A 25,784-nucleotide genomic window follows, 5' to 3' on the forward strand; every position below is an offset into this window, starting at 1 on the left:
AGAAAATATGAATGAGGATGAAAATTCTAAGTGTTTTGACTGTGTTAGGTGAATATTGGATGTATTTATAACCACAGAAAAGTTTTGAAAATCACAGAGAAATAATTGCAATAAGCGAAGAAATATAGATTTTAAGATAATTAAAGTTATTTACAGCTGTTGTATCTCAGTCTCTACTTTGGCTTTTATGTATAAAACGTTAGAAAGCTGTAACGCACAGTGTGAATTTAAATCTCAACATTGCATGCCTGCCATTTCACTTTGGCTTTTATATAATTCATTATTATCTCAAACTGAACTCATTATAGAAAAGGACAATATTTTTTAATTATTTCCTCAAGACAGTCTGACGAGATAGCAATGCATGGATGCTTTTCTCAATAAAACATAAAACGTTGCAAACAAATAATAAATCACATCTATAATATTGTTATTATTAATTTAATCAAATATAAACTATTACACGTCATCTTGCAAACAAATAAGAACCGTATACATTGAAATTGTTAGATACATATAAATACATTGTAAGTTCTTTGAATGAACATCTAAACGACATAATTGTGGAAGCTGAAGCCACCATGTTGCATCAGATTTCAGATCCAATCTTGAAGGAGAGTGTGCTCTTAGATCATCTTTCAATCAAATTCTATGTAATAATCCTTTTATAGTATATTTTACATTCTAACTCACCTTGTTAATTGCAATGTGATATTAGTGCATTAAAGGACATTCATACATTAATCCATTTGAGAGTTTGAGAGTGTAATGTATCATTATTTCAAGTTTTGTTATTCTTGAAAACTATTCTATTCATGCCTACATCTATTATATTTATTCATGTACTATGTTATGTTCTTTACAATAATTTGAATCCAAACATCTGACTAATGGGTTTTGCTTCTAATTTTGTAAAATATACTATAAAAGGATTAACTCTTTAGCATTACATTAGTAATAATAGATTTTCATCCTTTCATATAGGATTTTCAAAATTACAAATACAATTCATTAGTCAGGTAAATGGATCCAATTAATTATTGAATAAATTCAATTAGTAAGGAGTTCTAACCAATATATTTAATAATTCATGTAACTATGAATAATAATATATCTACGAAAATTTATAATATTAATATAAAAAAATATTAAATTGATTAAAATGATTATCAAATTTCATCAATACAAGTAGCTGTAAAGAATAAGTTGCGAGAACAACAAAACATAAAATAAGAACAAATTGCACTCTCAAATTAATTAACACATGTAACTTAATGTACTAACTACACAGAAAAACTTAATAATTTTCTTATATGATATTATGCTGCTAATGAAATATACATTTGAACTTTCACAGCAAAGACATTACATATTATACAAAATCTCATTACCTTATTAAATTAGCATCAAGTTACTGATAATGAAGTGTTTATTTTACAAGTGTCAAAGTTTTAATTCATTGAATAATTTATTAATATTATAATCACAAATACACTTATCTCTTTTTAAGTGATATTTGTCTAATGACATTTGCTTAATATTTCTTACAAAAGCAATGCTTTTATATATATTTTCTTACATAGATTATTGCGTTGCATTAAACTTAGATGCTAATATGATGAACTTTTCTACATTATCCGAATATTCACTTGATTAGCAGTATAATTCTTTGATTTTAATATAATATAAATCTTATATACAATAGTGAAGATTGACATAATGTTCTTAATCATTTTAATATTTTTTCTTGATATTTTTCATTCATTTATGGTATCAGTTGAAATATTTTAATTTATAAAATCTCATATATTAATCAGATATATTAAAATTTAATTTTATATAAACATGTGACTAATGGCTTGTACTCATAGTTTTATAAAATATATTATGAAATGATGAAACTTTAACTTTTATATTAGTTATAATAGATTTTCATCCTTTCACAATAGGATTTCAAATAATACATAGACAATCCATTAGTTACATATTTTGAGTCAATTAATTATCAATCCTTAAATTTTATTAATAATAGAATTTAATCAATACGTGTGATAACAATAAATAAATGTCATATAATTTAAAGTGAGTTTCAAAATGATCCGTAACTTAATGAGAGTAAATAAATAAGGTGTGTAAATAATATTCTAATTACCTAAGCTTGAATGATTGTTAAATGTCAAAGTAACCTCCAACATTTAGATTTCCACATCACTAATACACTAAAAAAACACGTCACCATAGAATTTTTTTAAGAAATTCTAGGAATTATACCCTTTGTTCCTTGGATGGATTTGGGGAGAGTGATTGAATGAATTTGAGAGAATTTGAAGGTAAATATTTTTGTTGTTTATTTGAGTAAATTTGGAGGTAACTGAGAGTGAATTTGGAAGTATAGTTTGTGAGAATTAGTATAGGATTTAATAAATTTACTTTTCAAATCCATTTTCACTTATCTCCAAATCCACTCAAATAAACTACAACAAAATTTACTTTCAAATCCTCTCAAATTCATTCAATTATTTTTTCCCAAATCCATTCAAGTGAACAAAGTGATAGAGACAAATTATTTATTATATCATAATTAAGCTTATATTTTTTTTTATCATTATATATATCTTATTTTATTAATGAATATTCTATGAAACATTTATTTGACTAAAGTAATAATTTTCTTATTGAGTAAAATTTAATTTATACTAATTTTATAAGGTTGTTCATATATTATGATGTATATTCTACAAGATTATGATTTTATATCTATTTTCATGTTTTAAGAAATTAAATAATTGATTTTATTTAACAAAAAATAATAATAATTAAGTAATGATAAAACATTTAGAACTATAGACATAATTGAAGAGACAACGGGCCTCATGTTGGGCTATATAAAGGTCACCAAAAACCCTAAAGTTTCACGACTCATTCCCTCGCCGCTTCCTTCTGTCTTTCATATTTTGGTTGGAAACCTAAATGCAGAAGCTCATCTCTCAGACAGTAAGTTTTCATAAAATAGGAGCATGAGCATGTTCTTATTATTAAAGTACTTGTATATTCTGAATATATTTTTACATATAGTTTATGTACTTGTATAAGATATATATAATATATATTTTTTTTCATTTACAAGTAAGTTTTACATCTAATTCATTATGTCTTTCCTTTCTCACTCTCATGTTGTATCGGTAAGTTTTATATTAATATATTGGTATCTGTTTGAAAAACATGGATCTAGTTTACGTACTTCTATATTTTGAATATATTTTTACATCTAGTTTATGTACTTGCATAAGATTTTCTTTTTCTTTTCATTTAGTAGTAAGCATTATGTTTATTTTTAACCATTTCTTTTAACATATGTATCTAACTACATTTATTCATCTCACAAAAGTAAAAAAGAAAGTAAAATAGTCTATCTATCTCAGAATTTAGAACTTCAATTTTTTTAGACATTATCTTAGTTTATACAATCTTATTCACAAATTATATTTTCTATTGTTTAATATTCTGTGATTTTGTTATCAGGTACGAAGAGATCCAGGCATGCATCAAAAATCAATGGCGGCTGCTGATCAAATAAAGATTTTATCTTTCACAGCAAAAACATTACATAATCATCAGGTTAGCATATAAAAACTACATTCCTCTTCAGATCTACATGTTTTAAAACATTTCTCATCCAAAGTCAGCTATTCTTATATGATATTTTTTATCTGATAGAAAATATATTTTTGTACAAATGAGTTTATTATATATAAATGTAAATGTTATAATTGTTTAGAGTATATACGTAGTCATTGAAAAGGTTTTTTAATTTTGTAAAGGAATAAATTATTACCTAATAATTTAATAAAGTAAGGTACTCTCATTGTTAATATTAAATAATGAGAATAATTAATGTTATTTTATATTACTTCAAATTAAAAGTAATAATCCTTAGCTAACAAAGGAGTAATGTAATAGAGTAAATGGAAATTTATGATTAAAATTTAAGTTGATATGCTATTAAGTTACATAATTTTAGCTTTAACTATAATAAAAGCTCACATTCATCTGATAAATGTATTATATTTGTAATTTTTAAAATTTCAATGTTAATAAAAAAATTTACTGCAGATTTGAAAAAAATATGTAGAAATGTATAAAAAATGCTAATGAATTTTATTCTCGCTTAGAATATGCTTTTATTTGCTATAGGGGAATTGGAGAATTAGTAATGTATAACATTAAAAAATATTGTAATGTTCTTTTTTATTATCAATACACTGCTACAAAATTCATTATAGATAGCTTATTTAAAAAATCATGGTTCATAAGATGTATTAAATGTATTTTTATTTCGATAGCAAGTTGTTTTAAATATTCTATTTATTATTCTGACGTTCTCTCTTGATTAAGCATAAATTCTACATTTTTTTTAAGCAGAAAATGAGTAGTTCAATTAAACATCGTGAAAAATCGATGTGAAAGTTGAAGATCCCATTGTAACTTTGATGAGGTAGATGAAGATTTAGATATCTTCCCCAGCAAGCAAACATGGGAACCCTGCAGAAAACATAGTCAAAATTGAAAGAAGTCACACTGTAAGGTTATTCTTTTTTTCTTTTTAGGTTCACAATTTTAATGTTATTTAAGTTTTACTTTTTCTTTGATATTATTAACAATTAAAATTTGAGATCTCGTGATTATGCTTATTCTATGTAAAATAGCTGAACTGAAACTATCTGAGAAATTTAAAACTTAAATTATTAGATTTTATACAACAAGATAACTGTGTCAGAGATATCTTATTCACAGATAATATTTTCTATTATTCCATCTTTTAAATCATGTCTTTTTTTTATGCAATTAGGAAAGAAAAGATCCAAATACAAGTATGTTATCTCAATGCATAAAAAATCAAGGGACGCTGATGCTAATCAAATGAACATTATCTTTCACAGCAAAAACATTACAGTGTCATCAGGTTAGTATGTAAAACTACTCTATGTGTTGAAAATTTTGATCTTGCATGTGTTGAAAATTTTGATGTGAAGGATGAGAACTGGGATACCTTATAACTGTGGGTAATGGGATAACGTTGAAAAATATTTTATTAGTTTGAGGTTACATTTTTTATTTTACTGTTAACAATAGGTTAGTAATATTTAACAACTGTAAATAACATGAATTTAAAGAAAATGAACAATTTTTTCTTTTATTTTTTATATATGGTAAGTTTTTTTTATGATGTTTTCTGTAAAGCAGTACTCTGGAAGAGTTGTAGAGTGTAAAAAGGTTGATAATACGTAAATACATAATGGAGAAAGCAAGTGAGTAATAGTTTGTTCATTGTTGTGATTATCTACATTTATCTTTGTTTCTTATGCTAATGTTAATGCTAATTAATTCTCTTTTCAGAAAACACGTTGAGGCTGCTCCTTTTCAATTGCTCGAGTGTCTATGACTTTTATGTATTTTTTTACTAAATTTTTCATATGTTTTTGTTTCATTTAAATATGTATAATGTATTAGGATTTTATGGCTTTTAATCTCAAGATATATTTTTATTATGTTTCATGTTAATGATATTTCTTTTCATACTCTATTTTTTTTTCCTTGGGAGAGAAATTTAAAATATGGGTAATAAAAGAACTTAATTTGATTATATATATTATTAATTAATTATTATGAAAGTTTCTTTGACTCATAAAAGTAATACATGGTTGGAAAAAGAAAAGGAAAACTTTCTTTGACTCATAAAAGTTATTGTGGATTGATATGAAAATGTAATATATGTGATTTTGATTGGTATACAACGTTCAAAAATGGAGACATATACAGTTTTATGTTGTGTTGTCAGCTGCATACGAAATTCACCTATAGATTAATAATATTAAATAGATTAACATGAAAACATTAATGTAGTATTGAGATGCTGAACTAAGTAACAAAACACATTATTTACCATTCTATTAAATTGGTTTTTTCTATAAAAAGCGATTAGTTATTCTTATTATAAAGTTTAAAAATAAATTATTAATTAATATATCAGATCATTTATTGTTTGCATTGAAAATTTAAGTAATTGAAAAGATTTAGTGGAATAAACACAAAAGAGATACATCAGTTATTAAAACCGTTGAAAAAGTAATGTTGCTAACTGTTATCGACAGTTTTTCAAAGGTTTACAAAAATTACGTCGAACTTACATAGGTTTGGGAAACTGTAAATACTAATGAGATGTCAAAACTGCCGAAAATGCAAAATAATCTTTTTTTTAATTATTTATAATTTATTTAATTATAATAAAAATGCTTTAATATACGAACACACAATCAAATAATTTAAAATTAAAATAGAATATTATAAATAAACAATAATCATATTTTTTTATATAGAAAATTGTTTAACATAATATAATAATATTATTCATCGAAAGTTTGTTTTTTTCTTTTTAACTGGTTGAATGCATTTAGGTGGATATGGGAATTCGGAGTGCATAAAACCTAATCTGACGGCTTCGAAAATGGACTTTGAAATTCGAATGCCCATTGAATTTTCTGACAACAAAGTCTATATAAAAGAGAGTTGATATTTTCACTTTTTTTTTATATAGTTATTTGATATCATTTTTATTATACAATGGGCATTGAAACTGAAAACTGAATATATTTTGTTTGAGTAAGTAAATTTTATTCACACTCTCATACATAATTTTTCGATATATATATATATATATATATATATATATATATATATATATATATATATATATACTTAAGTATATTAAGAAACATTTTTTAGAATAACAAATATTTTAAAGTGTTTTGAATTTACTATTTTATAAAACATTTACTTACAATTACTATCTTTTAATATAAAATAAATAATAATAATTTTTTGCAACTATGGTGGATGATGATATTTGTGTATATCAGTTAATCTAATTGGCTAAAAGTTTTACATTCTCTTCAGCGTCTCCTTTCTTTATATTTTGGTGGAAAAATCTGTTATTCATTGACAATGAATGAGTTCAAGATTTCTTACCGTTCCATGACAATTGAAGATGGCTATGATGTACCAACTGTCATTGGCTATGAAAAAAACACGAAGCTCAGTTTAAAATCATGGTGCTTATTCAGATATTCAGCCGTGCATGGAAATAACTGTGTAGCTCTTTTTTTAAGGTGATGCTCTTCTTATCTTCTGTACAATGGCAGAACACATTATGGCATAACAGTAGATCTTTCTAAATAATTAAGAATTTATTAAATAATTTTAGAAAAAATAAATATTTTACTTAAGTGTATTAGATGAGTAAGTTCTACTTGATACTTTTATCTTGCGTGAAAGATGAAATCTTTTATTAGATTAGCATTTCTTGATTTTTGATACATTGAGATAATATATACTTACATGCATTTTTGGAATGGTTTAGAAGATGGAATAAGAGAAAATATAATTTCTGAATATAACTTATTTACAGCATTAAACCGGTTAAAAAGTAAAAAGCAAGTTTATAATGAAAATGAGAACAAAGAAATAACAGAGGTATAGATTTTAATATAATTTCCTTGAAATTTAACTTATTTACAGCTGTTGTATCTCAGAAAGTTGTAATGCACAGTAATTGCATGGCTGCCATTTGCATCCAAACACCATGAATCAGTTTCTGTCCTAACAGTCCCTAAGGTTATAACATTTTCTTGTGTATGCTACAATATGTTAGTTTATTTAAAATAAATTATTAATTATTGTATGAGTTCATTGTTTACATTTAATAATTTAAAATATGCGTGTAAAGACAAAAGAAAGGTCACACTTCAGTATTTCTTTAAAGTGTTGGATTTATAGACTTTTTTTTTTCACTTAAATAACATATATATTTTATTATCTCTTTTTAACAATATATGTCCATTATTTTCATTAGACGAGATATATATGGCACATTGTTTACGTCTAAGTATTAGTTTCAACAATATACATGCCTCTCCTTTCAATCCAAACACCATGAATCACTGTCATTATAAGCCTTCAAATCTAAATTAAATGACATATTTAATCAACTAGAAAAGTTAATTAAAAAATATATATATACCAAAGAGTCTTGACAGTTATCCAAACCATTAGTATAACTATAAATCAAATTATATATATATATATATATATATATATATATATATATATATATATATATATATATATATATATATATATATATATTTATTGATGTTAAACTATGATAAATTGTATACTCGTAATGGTAAAATAGTTGTCTCTTATTCTCTAATACCACATAAGATTAGTTTGTTAACGACTTATGATCATAAACTAGGATCTTCTACTACTCATCACATAATCTACTTCCTTACTTAAGATAGAGTGATTATTAAAGGTTTAGGATCACTTCCAAATGATGAGTTCTTACATCAATTAAATTACTCTACTTGAAATAATCATCATGAATATCACCTTGAAAACACTTTTTAAACCATACTTCCATACATATATCTATTTTCCTATTTTAAGAACTTAAGTTATTAATTTTATTAAACAAACATAATTAAATAATAATAAAACTTTTACAACTACACATAATCGAACCCGATAGTAAGCGTCATGTTCGGCTATATAAAGGTAACCTAAAACCCTAAAAACGCACGCCTCATTCCCTCCGCTTCCCTCTGTCTTTCCTTTTTCACTCATATTTTTGTTGGAAGCCTAATCACCCAAAGCTCTTTCTGTCAGATGGTAAGTTCTAATAAAATAATGTTACACCTAAAAACGCATCTTGTTATTTTTTTTAAAGATAATTAAAAATAATGTTAAATATATATGAAACCTTAATTTATATTAATATTTTATGTCATATTATTGGTATCTGTTTGAAAAACATGACCTAGTTTATGTTCTTGTATATTCTTAATTTTTTTACATCTAGTTTATGTACTTGTATTAACAAATTATATTTCCTATTATTTAATCTTCTGGGATTTTGATATCAGGTAACAAGATATCAAAAATCAATGGCGGCTGCTAATCAAATAAAAGATTTTATCTTTCACAGCAAAAACATTACTGTATCACGGGTTAGCATATAACAACTACAATACTGCTCAGATATACTGTGCACAGTCACAAAAATAATATATTAAATTAAGTTAAATATATTTGTCAAAAAAAAATTTACCGGAGATTTGAAAAAAATATGATTACTTTTTATTGTATTTAATCTGTTTTTTTTAATTGTTTTTTTTCTTAAATAAATAATATAATTAGCATTCTCATTTTACAAGTATGATCTTAATTCTCATATGAAGACAAAACATACTCTCGTATTCTCTGATCAAATCACGAGCATTAATAAATTAAAAAAAAAAGTTTATCTTTCAACGGTTGAATTTTGCGTCAGTGGAGAAAATAATTTAGAATTTTTGCAGAAAGAGCTTCCATACGATGAGTTTTTGCAGAAAGAATTTTTGCAGTATGAATTTTGATTCTTCCAACAATACTATGCATCTTATTATTTATTCATATTTGAACTAACTTAATCACTTCCTTTCATATTTATGCATAAACGAAGGTTATTCAATCACAGGCTCTAGCAATGGAGCGTCACCCTTTTTCCATATCTAAGGGTAGAATATACATAATATATGAACTAACATTATAAAATCATAATTGATATACTTAAAATTCGTAAAGTCTGAGTATATTTAGAATGATAATGCATAAAACATGCGAGTTAAGTTTTCTAAATCATTCTATGTAATATTTGATTTTTGGGTCATTGCCTCGCATAAAAAAATATTTATTTTATAATTTTCTCTCAATAGGATTTAAAATATTAGGATGTAACGTTATTTTCATTGAATTAATCTATTAGAAATAATAAATTTTATAAATTTTTATTTCTTAAAATATATAAGAATTAACTTTTATAATTTTTTTGATTTTAAGCATAAACTTTAGCAAATATATATGAAATAAAAGTAATAACAAAAATTAAATTTCAATTTAACTAAAATTGTTAATGAGAAAGATTTAATGAAAGACCTTTCCGAAAACAAACTTAGTTAATGACAAATAACAAAATACTCGTATTAATGGACAAATTAATAGCTATAGACAAATTGAGCCATTGTCTCTCTTTATCAGAATACATTGAATTGTGTCACATATGGTTATATCCAATGAATTTACCTATACAAAGTATTCAAACATGCATTTACTTTCCTCACCAAATATTAACATGAATACATTAATGTAGCATTGAGATGCTGAATTCTGTCACTATCTTAACATTTTTAGCGTCGCCATACATGTCTTTATGCAGAAGGTCAAGTGCTACAGATACTTCCATGCACGAGCTTCGTAATATCTGATTTGACATTAATGTGTAAAATGATAAAACTTCTTGTAATGTCTTTACGGTGAAAGATCAGATGGTTGATTTGATTAGCAGCGTCATCCCTTGATTATGATGCATTGAGATAACATATGCATCCATTTCTTGAAACTGAAAAAAAAATACAATAGAAAATAAAGAAAAAACACATGAATCGTCTATGGATGACATATGTTGATCTTTGATGATGTGACCGTTAAGTAAATGATTCAACTTACAATGCAAAGAAGTCTGCACCCAAAAACAAAGGAAGCTTTTTTGGAAGAAAAAAGGAGAAAGATGTCACCAAAATCATTCATCAATCTAGCTACTTTATTTATATAGCAGTTGATAACAGATTTTGTAAGTGGAATGATTGAAGTTTTTGAAAATGTGTCAATGTAGGGAAGGGAATAACAAAAAGTGATTTTGAAAATGAAAGAAAGAAACATTCACAAAAGCAAAAGAAGCATAAACTAAAGGCATCAGAAATAAATTCACTCGTCTAAGATCGAAGAGCAAACCTCTGGGATTGAACTTCAACAAAATGTTTATCCGTTGAAAGAAAATATGAATAAGGATGAAAATTCTAAGAGTTTTGATTGTGTTAGGTAAATGTTGGATGTATTTATAGTGCACCAAGTAACCACATAACACTTTTGAAAACCACAGAGAAATAATTACATTAAACCAAGAAATAACAGTGTATAGATTTTAAGATAATTTCCTTCAAATTAAAGTGATTTACAGCTGTTGTATCTCAGAGTGTCCACTTTGGCTTTTATGTATAAAACGTTAAAAGGCTGTAACGCACAGTAATCCATTTGAATCTCAACATTGCATGCCTGCCATTTCTATTGTTATTAATCAAATATAAACTATTACACGTCATGTTGCAAACAAATAACAACCGAATACATTGAAATTGTTAGATACATATAAATACATTGTAAGTTCTTTGAATGAACATCTAAACCACATAATTGTGGAAGCTGAAGCCACCATGTTGCATCAGATTTCAGATCCAATCTTGAAGGAGAGTGTGCTCTTAGATCATCTTTCAATCAAATTGCTGTCACTATCACTGTAAAAGGATTCATAAATGTTTTATTCCAACGTCTGCCTTAGGAGTAATAAGAACAAAGAAATGAGATTTTAATGAAAAATGTGAACAAAGATATAACAATGGTATAGATTTTAATATAATTTGCTTTAAATTTAAGTTATTTACAGCTGTTGTATCTCATAAGTGAATTTGAATGTGAAGACTGCATGGCTGCCATTTGTATCCAAACACCATGAATCAGTTTTTGTCCTAACAGTGTAATAACATTTTCTTGTGTCTGCATGTATCAGTTCTGCACACCTTAAAAAAGTGTCATATTTGCTTGGGCGGTTGAATCTAACCATCAATTTAACATTTATTGATAAAATGACAATGAATCTGTCCAATCAAACTCACTGTAATTTAAACAGCTTTAGTAGTGTAATCTTATATGGATATGATTTAGTTTGTAAGTCGAATATTGAAGTGTAATCTGATATATATAGAAATGTATCAATGTAGGGAAGGGAATCCCAACAAGAGATTTTGAAAATGAAAGGAAGAAACCTTCACAAAAGCTAGAGAAACATAAAATAAAAAGGCATCAGAAATAAATTTACACATCTAAGATGGAAGAGCGGCATTGAACTTCAACAAAATATGTTTTCTTGAGAGAAAATATGAATAACGATGAAAATTTTAAGAGTTTTTAAAATTTTATCATTATATATGTTATTCGAACAAAAATAATAAATTCAAGTAAATTTTTTATAAAATAGTAAATGTAAGAACTAAAAAATAGAATATTAGAGTTGATTGATATTTTAAAATAACGAGATCGAGTATTTTAAAATTAAAATAATTTACTAATATAAATAGAATTTTCTAAACTTGTCTCTTTAATTAAAACACAAACTATCTTTCTAAAACTATTCTTCTTAGTTTTATCTTCTTTCTCTCTAAAAAATTTTACTCCTCGATCATTTGTTTGACCATCAGGAAGTTTCTTTGAGATCACAGCTGAGTAATCTCTACTTCTATCCGATCAGTTCTATGTTTAGAGCAAGTAAGTCTTTACCATTTTTTCTTTTATTTTTATCTATGATCATGTAGAGAAATATGTTTTTGCATGTATCAAAAGTGCTTATTTCTTGCTTTTTGGTCCATTTGAGATTCTAAGTGTTGATTTCGATCACTGATCGGTGAGATGTAGGCTTTTCTAGAGTTTTTTTTGGTGAAAAATATGGTTGGGAGTTCTTAGAGCTGTAAAAGTTCTTTTTAGGGTAAGGGAAGCTAGTGACCTTTCTTGATGTTATTTTAATTCATGATTTTAATTAGGTTGTGTTGAATTGGTTAAAAATAAAATTTTATCTACCTTTGTATGAATTGAGATTTGAATGCTTTAAAATAGTTAATTGATGCTTGATGCGATGATGAATGTTTTAGAATGTGATGAATCTGTTCGGATGTGTTGAATTTTGTGTTTCTGAAGTTAGTTATGTTAATTGAATTGGAATTAGTGAGAAGGAAAGGTTAGTTTGGGTTGTAGGTCATTCTGGTCTAAAATTGAAGGTTATAATAAGTGAATTTTAGGCAAACTGGTCTAAGTGAAAAAAACTAATGTTTTAGTCTCTATGGTATAATGAATTGAAACTTAATTGTGTTGTGATTTAGTAGAAAAAATGGTTTAGAAATGTATAATATACAATTGGTGATGTTTTTGGATGGTTTTTAGTCGTAAATTGAGGGTTTTGAGTAGTGAAATTTTTATGTCAATGTTTTGAGGCAATTTGAAGTAGTTGGGGTCTGTCTTTGAGTCTTTTGTGACTTGTTCATACACCTAAGTTGCTCAAATATGAGCTAGAGCTTGTGGAATTCAAGTTTAGTATCTAAAGTGAGGTTTTTGTGATTTTTGGATTGGAATCTTGTGGTAGAACAATTTAAAATGAGTTTAGGTTGGTTTATATACTTTTGGTTAAGTCCATTTTAGTTTAGAATATAATCTAGGAGTATTAGAAGTTGGGAAATATGCATAGGATAGGTCATGGGTGGTTGAAGGGTGCAAATTCTGCAATTTTGGTGTTGTAGAATTATGTAGTCTCGTTGAGCGAGTGTATCCACTAAGCGAGTAGAACACTTATAGTTGAGCGAGTGTAGTCACTGCGTGAGCAAAACTCATTGATTCTATATTTGCAGATAGAGTCATGCTGATTGAGCGAGTGGGTTGGCAGGCACTTTTAGTTGAGCGAGCAGACCTGGTGACTGAGGGAAAATACCAGAATTTCAACTAAGTTTTTGTATACTTCTTCAGGTATGTTCAATGTATGTGATTATTTGAATGATTGGCTTATAATGCTTATTGTGAAGTATGAATTGTTTTATAATATGAAATGGAAACAAGATTATGTATGATATATGATGATGATGAGTTTTGTATTTCTCTCTTATTTTGTTTTATGAAGGATAGTTACATTGATAATTTAAGGTGTGTTTGGTATATATTATGGAATGTTTGGTATGGTTTGGAACATGTGGTTAAATGGTTTCAAAGTTGTGAAAATGAGTTCCAAGATATTGGTATACTATGTGAATGTGAAGTGATATCAACTGTTTGAAAATTGTGAAAATAAGTTCCAATGAGAAACTTCTTGTTGGTGGTTTCAAGTGTTGTTAGTATGAATGATCGGAGTTAAGCTAGGGTTTATCTTGACATTCTAATGATCATCCACGCTCAAGTAGAGAGTGATGAGTCATATCGTGAGAATAGTAGGAGGTCTGAGCTTGAGGGGTCTTTCTCCATTTGGCAAAAGGGCATTTTAAGGACTAACCTAGTGTGGTAGCTTGAGGTAGTCCAACTCTTCCACCACACTAGTGCAGGAACCTTTGCAACTCGACATTCCATATAATATTCGGATAGACAGTCTAGGTCCTTGCATGTTAAGATGTTTAGGTTGATGTATGTTATATATATGATTCATGTATGCTATGTTATAAATGTTATATGACTTGTCTTATATCTAGCTTACCCTTGCTTTTCTTCTTGTCTATCTATGTATTGGTTTCTCTTTTGTGATGATCACCTTAACGGTGTGAGCTTAGACAGACAGTATTTTCGGTTGTTCCAACGAGAGGTGAGAGCGAAATAGATGAGTCGTTAAATAGGTTTACAAATGTAGATTTATTGTCTTCTTGTAGGTTTGTTTTCATCTAAGTGGTTCTATTATCATATATGTAACTTAATATTTTAGTAGTTTTATACTATTAAAATAGGATATTACAATAAATGCAAGACATTTTAAAATCTATGTTAATTTGAAAATTGTTTTTGTACTTAGTTATATATCTCAAAAATTTGTGTATGAGTAGAGTGTGAACAAAATCACTTACTAAAAAAAATATTTAGTTTTATAGTCCAACAAATAAGAGTGAAAGAGTGAAGAAGAAAGGAAATGCTAAAACTTTTAACCAATTAGGTTAGCTTACATATACAAATATCATAAAATCCACCATAGTTGGAAAAAATTATAATTATTTGTGTTATTCTAAAACATAGTAATTACAAGTAAATGTTTTATAAAATAGCAAACGCAAAACACTTTAATCTAAAAAATGTTTTCTTAATATTAAAAATGTTGAACGATAGACGTTGAAAGTCTATTTTGCATTGTGAGAAATGCAGAATGTTCTAATATAGGGGATTTTACCTTGATTAAAGATAATAATGGACTAATCTTGTGTATGGCAATGATTCTCTAAAGCAGTAGAGACCACCACAAGTGAAAGGTTCCTGAGATTTCACATCAATGTTTATATTTGGATAATTGAGTCTAGTGTCAACTGTTTGTATGTATTTATTTGATTTATTGTATTTAATCAATGTATTTTAGTTGAGCGAGCAAAATATTTGTAGCTGAGCGAGTGTAGTGGCTGAGCGAATAGAACCCATTGTTTTCATCTTCGCATAGCGAGCCTGTGCATTGAGCTACTAGTCTAGAACCTATTTTGATTATTTCTTTTTTTGTTTTCTGATAACTTTGAGTTATGCTTTAACTTTGAGGATGATGTAGAAGTATCTATTGTATTATGTGATGGTTTAAGTATGTATGATGCTTGATGTATGAATATGTTGGTGTATTATATGAATTGTTTCAATATCTAACTTACCATTTTTCTTGTGATTGTGTTTGTATGTATTTTTACTTCCTTTCTTTGCTATGATAATTCGGTGGATATGAGTAGAGAGTGATGAGGTTTCTCTGGAGTAGGCACTAAATGGGGGAACTGCTAATGTTTAGTAGCATTAGTTAGTTACCTTGTATATAGTTTTGATTAGTTAATGTGTATATAAAATTACTTCATGATTATTTTGGATGACTATTAGAATTTTATAGTTCCTATGTGGACTAATCTTGTTATTATTAAAAATTGTGATAAGTATTATATAGTTTTATATTATATTTTGGGATGTTAGACAAAAAATTTTATTGTAGAAGCCATACATTTATTCATTAATATATTTTGTCTAAATTATTATTAAATACTACATATTTAGCCTTAGTACAAATAAATATATAATATTGATATTTATGACTTTAAGTAACAATAATTAGAATTTATTTTATTACATATTTTTTAAAACTAAATACTTATTTCATTATAAAAAACTTTTAAAAAGTTATTAATTTTATAGACAAAAAATAATTGATTAATTTAAATATTAATTTATAAACTATTAATTAATAGTCTTTAAAATAGTCACTATTATAAATAAAAAATTACAATTAATGAAAAATTTAGATACTAATTCTTTTGTACTCAAAACCTTGATAATTAATGTTGTGATAGAATATAATTAGTTATTAATTATAATTTTTTATTTATTATAAAGGCTATTATATAAACAAATTATTTATAATTTATAAACTAATATTTAAATACTTTTGGTATTTTTTTACAAACACTAAAATTATTTTCTTATTGAGTAAAATTTTATTTAAAATTTTTAGAACTACAAACAGAGTGAAGAGATAGTGGGCCTCGGCTATAAAGCTAACCTAAAACCCTAAGTTTCACGCCTCATTCCTCTTCTTCGCTTACGCCGCTTCCTTTTGTCTTTCATATTTTGGTTTGGTTGGAAGTCTAAATGCAGAAGCTCTTCTCTCACAGTAAGTTTAATTATGTTTATTTTTAACCATTTCTTTTAACATATGCATCTAATTACATTAACAAAAATATTCTGTGATTTTATTATCAGGTAAGAAGAGATCCAGCAAATGCATGCATCAATGGCGGCTGCTGATCAAATAAAGATTTTATCTTTCACAGCAAAAACATTACATAATCATCAAGTTAGTATATCAAAACTACATTCCTCTTCAGATCTACATGTTTTAAAACTTTGCAATAACTTATTAAATTAAGTTAAATATATTTTTTATCTCTTAATTATATATTTGATTTTCTTTTTTAAATTTTAGATTAATTTAGTTTCTCATTTTTAAAATTTAATTTTTTTAACCAAATTTTATTAAATTTATTCGAGGTTTCAAATATATTTAACAGCTAACATGGAAAAGTTAAACATTATAAATAATATCTTATATGAATTAAATTTAAAGAAATTTTGAGTATATATTTTTGACAATTTTGTAATCATATCATAAAATTTTGACATTTTTGAGATATTTTTTTTATTTTTATTATTAGCAGATAACTAATATTTTAACTTTAAATAATTTGAATTTCATGTAATATTATTTCTCATCCAAAGTCAGTTATTCTTATATGATATTTTTTTATCAGATAGATAATATATTTTTGTACAAATGAGTTTATTATATATAGATGTAAATGTTATAATTGTTTATAGTATATATGTACGTCATTGAAAAGGTTTTTTAATTTTGTAAAGGAATAATTAAATAATTAAATTATTACCTAATAATTTAATACAAAAAAGTTAATATTAAGTAATGAGAACAATGAATGTTGTTTTATATTACTTCAAATTGGAAGTAATAATCCTTAGCTAACAAGGAATCAATGTAATAGAATAAATAGAAATTTATTATTAAAATTTAAGTTGATATGCTATTAAGTTACATAATTTTAGCTTTAACTATAATAAAAGCTCACATTCATCTGATAAATGTATTATATTTTTAATTTTTAAAATTTCAATGTTAATAAAAAAATTTACTGCAGATTTGAAAAAATTACTTTCGAACTCACATGCCATGTATATATATGTATAAAAAATGCTACTGAATTTTATTGTCGCTTAGAATATGCTTTTATTTGCTACAGGGGAATGGGAGGATTAGTAATGTATAACATTAATAAAATGTTCTTTTTTATTATCAATACACTACTACAAAATTGATTATAGCTTATTTAAAAAGTCATAGGTTATGGTATGATAGATGTATTAAATGTATTTTTGTTTCGATAGCAAGTTGTTTTAAATATTTTATTAATTATTCTGACGTTCTCTCTTTATTAAGCATAAATTCTACATTTTTTAAGCAGAAAATGAAGGACTTCCTAGAAGCTCCCGTCAAAGGAAGCGAACAAATATTATTGATGATTCTAACGATTCAGTTATTCTCCCTAGGAAACCAGGGAGACCAAAAAAAGAAAAGTGATTCAATTGATAATGTAAGTTGCTTCTTCCCTAAAATTTCAATTTATTTCCTTGATTGATACAAAAAGTTTTCTGGTGTTGTTTCTGCTTTTCTATCATAACATAATGTGAATGGCTTGCTTATGAGAAATTTCTATCGTACAGAATGTGAATAGTTTTGCTGATCGGCTTCGTGAAAGATCGAGTACAAAGAAGCCAACTTATATTCTTGATGAGTTAGAAGAAGATTTAGATATCATCACAGCAAACATGGGAACCCTACAGAAAATACTTCAAAATTGAAAGAAGTAACACTGTAAGATGATTCTTTTTCTTTTTGGGTTCACAATTCTAATCTTATTTAAGTTTTACTTTTACTTTGATATGAGAAAATATTATGTAACTATGAAATGCCAACTGATAATATGAAGAGTCAGATAACTTATAATGTTTGACAAAATGGTAGAACTCATGACAAGTTTAGTAGGATTGCTAAGTGATACAGAAAGCTCTAGTTTTTTTCTTTCTGAACACCAGTTTGCCATGATTTTCTTACCATGTTTTTAAAAATGTGTCAGAGATATCTTATTCATAGATAATATTTTCTATTATTCCATCTTTTAAATCATGTCTTTTTTTATTAATTAGAAAAGAAGAGATCTGGGAAATGTATACAAGTATGTTATCTCAATGCACAAAAAATCGAGGGATGCTGATGCTAATCAAATGAACGATGTCATCTTTCACAGCAAAAACATTACACTGTCACGAGGTTAGTATGTAAAAAGTACTGTATGTGTTGAAAATTTTGATCTTGCATGTGTTGAAAATTTTGATGTGAAAGATGAGTAGTGTGATACCTTATAACTGTGGGTAATGGATGATGTTGAAAAAGATTTTATTAGTTTGAGGTTACATTTTTTTAATGATGTTTTCTGTAATGCAGTACTCTCGAAGAGTTATACAAAAAGTTAAAGAATATGTAAATACATCATCGAGAGATCATGTGTGTAATAGATTGTTCATTGTTGTGATTATCTATATTTATCTTTGTTTCTTATACTAATACTGATTAATTTTCTTTTCAGAAAACATGTTCAAGCTGCTCTTTTTTAATTGTTCGAGTGTCTATTACTTTTATGTAATTTTTTACTAAATTTTTCTTATGTTTTTGTTTCATTTTAATATGTTTGAAGAGAACAAATGATATTATTTGAGAGTACATGCAAATTTAACTAAATCATGTTAAATGTATTCCGATTTTATGGCTTTTAATCTCAAGATATATTTTTTTATCATGTTAATGATATTTCTTTTCATACTCTATTTTTACTATAATATATTCATTATCATTTAAAAGCATGGGTAATAAAAGAACTTAATTTGATTATATATATTATTAATTAATTATTATGAAATGGTTTAATATATTCATTATCATTTACTTTTCTCATCAAAGCTTCATTTCAACATACAAGTGGTTTATAATGTTAAATAGATTAACATTAACATTAACACATTAATGTAGTATTGAGATGGTGAACTAAGTAGAACACAAGACTTCTGCAAAACAGTATAAGGATTCCACCGATAATGCTGTTCATGATTCCCAATTAACATTTTTGCATGCATTAAGTAAAGATAAAAAAGATACAATGGATAAAAATAATAAAAATAATAATCTTGTCTCACCAGGTCAGATTTGAAATTTTGTTTACAAAGAATACCCTAACACATTACCATTGTATTAAGTTGGTTTTCTCTATAAAAAGTTATTAGTTATTCTTATTATAAAGCATTGGTTTTGACACTGTTAATCAAATCAACCATTTGATATTAGAATATGGCAAAGGTAAAAAGTTTTATCATTTTACACAAAAATGGCAATTCAAATACTCAGCCGTGCATGGAAATAACTGTGTAGCTTTTTTTTTTAAGATGATGCTCTTCTTATCTTCTGCACAATGGCAGAACACATGTATGGAAACAGCAAAAATATTAAAGCAGCAGCATCTTTGCATTCTTCATACAGTGTCAGATGAAAGACATGCATTGGTTTCCATTTAACGAGGTAACACTTTAATGCAAGCATCTGAGGTAGATATAGGATTACAAGACAGGACGCATTATTGGAAAGGAAAAACAAACTTGACCGAAAGTTTGACCAGTGTTTTACTTATTGGCTTTTTATTTTCAGAAAATTTCTCTACTTTCTCAAGAAACTTAGTAGAGCCAGCTATCTTAAAAACTAGTTGAGGATTTTTTTCAATTTTAGAATTTTTAAAACAATTGGACAACCTAAGTTTAGTTTTTTTGATTTTGATTTTGGAATGAATTGGATTGTTGTTTTGGTTTTAGAAATGAAGAAAGTTTGATAAAAAAAAATAAAATCTAAGAAAATAGAAGAAGGAGAAAGAGAAAGAAGATGAACCAGATCGAGATATTTACCGACGGACTTACAGATGACTTTTTTCTTCAATAATTACCGACAGATTTTTGTGGTAATTACTGTCAACTTTTTTCTTCGATTTAGGATTTGTTCTTCGATAATTATCGACGACCATAAGAAAAACATATCTAGTTTTAGTAAAACAAATATTCCTTTCGACTTTACATTATATTTTCCTTTTAAAACATTATAAAACAGTTTAGGTATCTCAATACTATTTTTTTAATATCAAATTTCTCAACACACATGCGAGAACAAAAATTGTCTGTAATATTCTACAATATTATTTAGTTATTCTTATTAGTATTTACGGGTAAGTAAATATCATTAAGAAACACAAAACCTTTTTTTCCAATTTCTTTTAGCTAATATAATAAGTAAAACAGATAGATCTGAGCAGCATTTATATGTTCAAGTATTTTTGAGATGCTAACCTGATTATACTGTAATGATTTTGCTGTGAAAGATGAAATCTTTTATTAGATTAGCAGCAACATTTCTTGATTTTTGATACATTGAGATAACATATACTTACATGCATTTGTTGGAATGGTTTACAAGATGGAATAAGAGAAAATATAATTTCTCAATATCCTTTCTCTACCTAATTAATAGCATTAAACCAGTTAAAATGTAAAAACAAGTTTTTAATGAAAAATGAGAACAAATAAATAAAGTGGCATCTCAGAAGGTTGTAATGCACAGTAATGAATTTGAATCTAAGCATTGCATGGCTGCCATTTGTAATGTCTTTACTGTGAAAGATCAGATAGTTGATTTGATTAGCAGCTTCATCTCTTGATTTTGATGCATCGAGATAACATACTTGCATCCATTTCTTGGATTTTTTCTTACCTGTCTGTAAAATCACAAATATAGGAAATATTATTTCTGAATAACATCTCTCTGTGCAAGTTATCAATTTTACATCCAGATATTAATCATAATGAAAATTGTGTATGTTTAATTCTATCACAATAAGCAACAAATTATTAATATTATTAACTTAGGAACACGATAAACATATCTTGAAACTGAACAAAAAATACAACAGAAAATAAAGAAAAAAACACATGAAATTCACACTCTATATTCAGACTGCACATGAGCTTCGTATTTTTTTTGCATAACCAATCACAGTAAGAAATGTTGAAGTCATTCATTCTGACTGGATAACGGTAACACAAATCAAGTTGATAACAGATTTTGTAAGTTGAATAATTGAAGTTTAATCTGATATATGAAAATGTATCCATGTAGGGAAGGGAATCCCAACAAGTATTTTTGAAAATGAAAGGAAGAAACTTTCACAAAAGCAAAAGAAGCATAAACTAAAGGCATCAGAAATAAATTCACTCGTGTAAGATGAAAGAGCAAACCTCAGGGATTGAACTTCAACCAAATGTTTATCTGTTGAAAGAAAAAATATGAATAAGGATGAAAATTCTAAGTGTTTTGATTGTGTTAGGTGAATGTTGGATGTATTTATAACCACAGAACACTTTTGAAAACCACAGAGAAATAATTGCAATAAGCGAAGAAACAGCAGTGGTATAGATTTTAAGATAATTAAAGTTATTTACACTTTGGCTTTTATGTATAAAACGTTAAAAGGCTGTAACGCACATTAATGAATTTGAATCTCAACATTGCATGGCTGCCATTTGTATTCCCTGACTATAATTCATTATAGAAAAGGACAATATTTTTTAATTATTTCCAGAAGACAGTGTCTGATGAGATAGCAATGCATGGATGCTTTTGTCAATAAAACATAAAACGTTGCAAACAAATAATAAATCACATCTATAATATTGTTATTAATAATTTAATCAAATATAAACTATTACACGTCATGTTACTAACAAATAACAACCGAATACATATAAATACATTACATTGCAGCCATTGAGTTCTTTGAATGAACATCTAAACGACATAATTGAGGAAGCTGAAGCCAGCATGTCGCATCAGATTTCAGATCCAATCTTGAAGGAGAGTGTGCTCTTAGATCATCTTTCAATCAAATTGCTGTAATAATTTACATTCTAACTCACCTTGTTAATTGCATTCTAATATTAGTGCATTAAAGGACATTCATTCATTAATCCATTTGAGAGTGTAATGTATCATTATTTCAAGTTTTGTTATTCTGGAAACCTATTCTATTCATTAGTAAGGTAAATGGATCCAATTAATATATCTAACAAAATCCATAGTATTAATATAAAAAAGTATTAAATTGATTAAAATAATTATCAAATTTCATTAATACAAGTAGCTGTAAAGAATAGGTTGCAAGAACAACAAAACATAAAATAACAACAAATTACACTCTCAAATTATTTAACACATTCATGGAACTTAATGTACTAACTACACAGAAAAACTTAATCAATTCACAATATTAAACAAAGTGAGTTTCTCATATATACTAAGCACTGTTAAAAAATAACTTTGGTGAATCATATGATGAAAATGCAACTAAGTTGCTATCTCCTCCACAATATTGCATCTCTTCTTATCTATTTGCACAATAACTATTTATAAGTACATGAAATTAGCTCTTTTATGAATAAATAAGATAATGCCAAATTTGATATACATAAAATAAATTTGGAATATTCTTATATGATATTATGCTGCTAATAAAATATACATTTGATCTTTCACAGCAAAGACATTACATATTATACAAAATCTCACTACCTTATTATATTAGCATCCAAGTCACTGCAACAGATAATGTTTAATGACATTGTTTAATATTTCTTGCTTAACGCTTTTATATATTTTCTTACTTAGATGTGTTGCATTAAACTTGGATGCTAACATGATGAGTTTTTCTACATTATGTATTGTCTTTAATGTGAAAGATCGAATATTCACTTGATTAGCAGCATAATTCTTTGATTTTAGATATAATATAAATTTTTATATATAACAGTGAAGATTGATAATGTTCTTAATTATCTTAATACTTTTTCTTGATATTTCATTAATTTATGGTATCGGTTGAAATATTTTAATTTATAAAATATCATATATTAATCACATATATTAAAATTTAATTATATTAAACATGTGACTAATGGCTTGTACTCATAGTTTATAAAATATATTATGAAATGATGAAACTTTAACTTTTATATTAGTTATAATAGATTTTCATCCTTTCACAATAGGATTTCAAATACTACAAAGACAATCCATTAGTTACATATTTTGATTTCATTAATTATTAATCCTTAAATTTGATTAATAATAAAATCTAATCAATACATGTGATAATAAATCAAAATATTTCACCAAATACATTAATATAAAAAAAACTATTAAATAAATTAAAATAACACAAATCTCAACAATGTAAACATAGTTAATATATTTGAATAACAAGTGAAAATGTAAAAAAATAATTTTGATAAAAAAAATGCTGATAATACCTGATATAACCATTTCCTTTCCTCACAATGGTGTTCCATCCATTATCTTGCTGCAAAATAGCATGGTTTAAAGGATGAGATAACAGTAAATAAATATGACTTGTAAATAAATATTATATAATTTAAATTGAGTTTCAAAATGATATTTATAACTTAATGAGAGTAAATAAATATGATTTGTAAATAATATACTTGTATGCATTTGTTGGATTTCTTTATCCCTTGCAAAATCACATTGTTTAGAAGATCCAATAATAAGAAATATAATCTGTGAATGAGGATTTCTGCCACAGTTCGTGGTTGTAGAAACTAACATAATGTCTAAAAAAATTTAAGCATTAAATTTCTGAGATAGATAGACTATTTTACTTTCTTGTATGAAAGAAATGAATAAATGAAGTGATTTGTTAATGTAACTAAATATATATATTGAAAGAAATTGTTAAAAATAAACATAATGCTTACCACTGAATGAAAAAGAACAAAATTGTATATGTAAAAATATATTCAAAATATAGAAATACATAAACCAGATCTTAACAGTTTAAAGCATGTTTTTCAAACATAATATATTAATATAAATTAAGGTTTCATGTATTTATAAATTTAAAAATATGAAGATCTACTCTATGAAAACTTATCAGAAAGCAGAAACAAGAATATGGATAAGTAGAAAGTAAAAGAAAGGAAGAAAAAAAAGAAAGGATATGAAAAAAAGAAAAAGATGAAAAGGAAGCGGCGAGAAAGAAAGGAAAGATGAGAGAAAACTGTGAGAGTCGTGTGTGAATTTTAGGGTTTTAGGTGGAGTTTATATAGAGGAATAAGAGGCCCACTGTCTACTATTTAATTATTCGTGTGGTGTCTATTCAATTATATGTGTGGTTGTAAAAATTCTATCATTATTTAATTACTTTTATTAAATAAAACCAATAATTTAATTTCTTAAAACATTAAAATAGACATAAAATGATAATATTGTAGAATATGCATCATAATATATGAACAACTTGGTAAAATTGGTATAAATGAAATAAAATTTTATTTAATGAAAAAATTATCAATTAGTCAAATATTATAAATGTTTCATACTAAGTTATATATTAATAAGATATATAAATTGAGGGAGACGAGTATAATTACTAAGTAAAGCTAGCTTTAAAGACAATTAAAAAAGAGAATATGAAATATTTGAATCTAAAAACAATTAAAAATCAAATCGATAATTATTTTTTAAGGATTTATTATTATTTTAATTACTGATTTTTTTTCAATTTTATTAAATAAAGCTGTTATATTTAATATAATCCAAACTAAAAATACTAAATAATAAAAGTATGTCTTTTACAATAAAAAATCCTTTATCACTATTAATGATATTTTTTTTCCTAAGAAGTCATTTGATGTTAAGTTTTTTTTTTTAAATTTAAGAGAAGTTAGTAATAATGTAGAATTGTAACTTGTGAACAAAATATTAAAACATCCTAACAAAATTAAGAAAGAAATCTATAAACACATTTTGCTGTCTAGATACTTTTTTATTTGATAAATTGGTCAATGGATTGACATCTTCGTATCATATTGAGTATAAAAATGCATTCGGGATCCATTAGACGTTACCTAGTTAGGGCGTCCAACGTATAATGATATATGATTTCGGTCAGACAATGTGTCTAATGTCTAATAGTGTTATATAACTTAAAAGATTTGTGTAAGTATGTGCATTTGGCTTACTATTTCTATGCACTCATTATCATAGATTTTCGAACACAGTTGACAACTTCAGCTACCCAAAATATAATTTCAACTTCTTTTAACACAAAAGTTTAATCATTGGATGTTTTAGATATAACTTTTTT

General features: G+C 26.0%; 3 long non-coding RNA genes across 9 annotated transcripts; 2 read left to right on the forward strand and 1 right to left on the reverse strand.

Annotated features, from left to right (window-relative positions):
• The first annotated feature begins 2,896 nt into the window (after window positions 1-2,896).
• Window positions 2,897-5,549, forward strand: LOC148202708 (uncharacterized). Of its 5 annotated transcripts, XR_015784625.1 has the most exons (6): window positions 2,897-2,994; window positions 3,523-3,618; window positions 4,423-4,585; window positions 4,850-4,963; window positions 5,245-5,309; window positions 5,398-5,549. It is a non-coding gene; the product is annotated as an uncharacterized LOC148202708 (long non-coding RNA). The 5 variants fall into 5 exon arrangements; XR_015784623.1 differs by having other exon boundaries at window positions 5,245-5,549; XR_015784626.1 differs by lacking the exon at window positions 5,245-5,309.
• Window positions 5,550-16,484: 10,935 nt separating this feature from the next.
• On the forward strand, window positions 16,485-19,308 carry LOC124820071 (uncharacterized). 2 transcript variants are annotated; one of them, XR_007027315.2, is made up of 7 exons: window positions 16,485-16,576; window positions 16,666-16,759; window positions 17,940-18,068; window positions 18,199-18,349; window positions 18,682-18,805; window positions 18,980-19,039; window positions 19,122-19,308. It is a non-coding gene; the product is annotated as an uncharacterized LOC124820071 (long non-coding RNA). The 2 variants fall into 2 exon arrangements; XR_007027316.2 differs by lacking the exon at window positions 18,980-19,039.
• Window positions 19,309-20,934: 1,626 nt separating this feature from the next.
• On the reverse strand, window positions 20,935-24,702 carry LOC124820069 (uncharacterized). 2 transcript variants are annotated; one of them, XR_015785119.1, is made up of 4 exons: window positions 23,929-24,702; window positions 22,381-22,513; window positions 21,862-21,892; window positions 20,935-21,341 (listed from the first exon to the last, which is right to left on the reverse strand). It is a non-coding gene; the product is annotated as an uncharacterized LOC124820069 (long non-coding RNA). The 2 variants fall into 2 exon arrangements; XR_007027313.2 differs by lacking the exon at window positions 23,929-24,702 and having other exon boundaries at window positions 22,381-23,661.
• Window positions 24,703-25,784: the final 1,082 nt, after the last annotated feature.

This window comes from Vigna umbellata, chromosome 3, assembly GCF_029865625.1.
Source record: "Vigna umbellata cultivar VRB3 chromosome 3, Vumbellata_1.0, whole genome shotgun sequence".
Classification (NCBI taxonomy): Eukaryota; Viridiplantae; Streptophyta; class Magnoliopsida; order Fabales; family Fabaceae; genus Vigna; species Vigna umbellata.